Genomic DNA, 1,825 nt, shown 5'->3' with positions numbered 1-1,825 from the left:
AAAACCCCACAAACTATGCAAACTAAGGCAAAGGATTAATGTTCAAATATATTAACAAAAGAACAATAACAAATCGGATCCATGAGCAAATAAAAAAATTCTAAATAAAGAACGTTGAGTTGAATGATAAGCGAAAGAATAATAAAGAATTAGTTGAGGGATCTTACACGTTTAAAATGTTTAATTACATTGTATTAAACGGTTAATATCTACGATACCTAGGGTTTCAGTAACTTGTATGGAAAATTAAATTGTTTTTCTAATTACTGTAGCGGCTACATTTACATTATAATACTTTAGTTAACAGCTCACAGAGTCTCTAGTTTCGTATTCTCCTTTTTCGATTTGGTCATAATAATAATGGAAATATTGTGCAGCAATATCAATTGCTGTGCAATAAAACCTAAGACCTAAACCTAACCTCAAGATATTAAAACATTTTCTGTTATTGTTACCTGGATAAGACTTAATAATGATTTCTGGTATTAACAATTTGTTCTCTTTCAATGTCCTGATGTCAATGGTTGACGAAAACTATCATTGTTTAATAAAACAGCAATTTTTTTTTCGTAGAAGCCGTTTGTTGTAAACCAATCGTACTGCAGCCAGTTGGCATGTTGTATATAGCACAGTAGTAATCCATACGAACTCTTCACTTTTAAACAAGTCTCATTTTTTATCAAAGTGCTTTATAATTGGAAATCTTCAAACTGATTTCAAAACTTCCGCCTAAAGAAGTTTTATAGTTTTTTCATGAGTCCTTCATCAAGCGGATCAGGCGAGCGAATCGTATTCACGTCACCGTGAATGATCTATTTGATCGGTGGTTCAAACTTGGACCAAAAAAACAAAAAAGCTAACGCAGTAGTTAAAATCTAAATTGATCTGATATTTGGACTAGAATGCACTGATTTATCCGATCTACCAATGGATGAGCAATACGGCAAGAGATGGAGCTTGCAGCTTGGTATTACCCACACCAACAAAACGAAGTATGTGAAAATAAGCACGTAACCACAAAACCTACGCCAACTTGTTATAGAAAACGACGTCATCGAAGCGAACGAATTTGTATACCTGGGAGCTCTTCTTAACACTGAAAACAAATGCATACCAACAGCCCTATTATACAGAATATAAAAACGAATTAGAAACATTTCGATCATTAGGAAAGGAAGCGGCTTTTATTTGGGTATCTTCACATACAGGTATTAACGGAAATGAAAAAGCAGATCAACTGGCAAACAAAAGTCGAATGAACTTAAGAGCGTAGGCGGAAAATTTCGGGCCAATGCTTTTTAAATGCATTCATTTTTTTCGAATCCTGAGAAAACTAACAAATATTTTTGAAAAATTTAAACGCAGAATGAAAGACTACATTATTACCGAGGGCCGAAAGTCACTTAGAATAAACAAAAAGTTTTTTTGAATGAGATATTTGAAATTTAAAATCACACTAAATTTTCTCTTTTTTTTTTCACCCCTGTAACTTATTAAAATAAACATTATAGAAGTTTTCAGGGACTTTTGGCCATTGGTAATAATGTATTCTCTCGTTCTGCTTTTAAATTTTTCAAAAATATTTATTAGTTTTCTCAGGATTCGAAAAAAAAATATGCATTTAAAAAACATTGGCCCGAAATTTTGCGCCTACGCTCTTAAACCATACTGCAAAATGGAAAACATATCCGTACACCGATCTAAAATCATTCTGAACCACAAAATCGTTGGGAAAAATTAGGTACAAAATTAAATGTAATTTGCCCAAAAATAAATGCTGTCCTGGAGATTCCTTCAAACAGAAAAAAACAAGTTATTATTAATC

The sequence above is a fragment of the Diabrotica undecimpunctata genome, chromosome 1 (assembly GCF_040954645.1).
Source record: "Diabrotica undecimpunctata isolate CICGRU chromosome 1, icDiaUnde3, whole genome shotgun sequence".
NCBI lineage: Eukaryota > Metazoa > Arthropoda > Insecta > Coleoptera > Chrysomelidae > Diabrotica > Diabrotica undecimpunctata.
The sequence above is the reverse complement of the archived record's forward strand: the minus strand, read 5'-3'. Positions refer to the sequence as shown.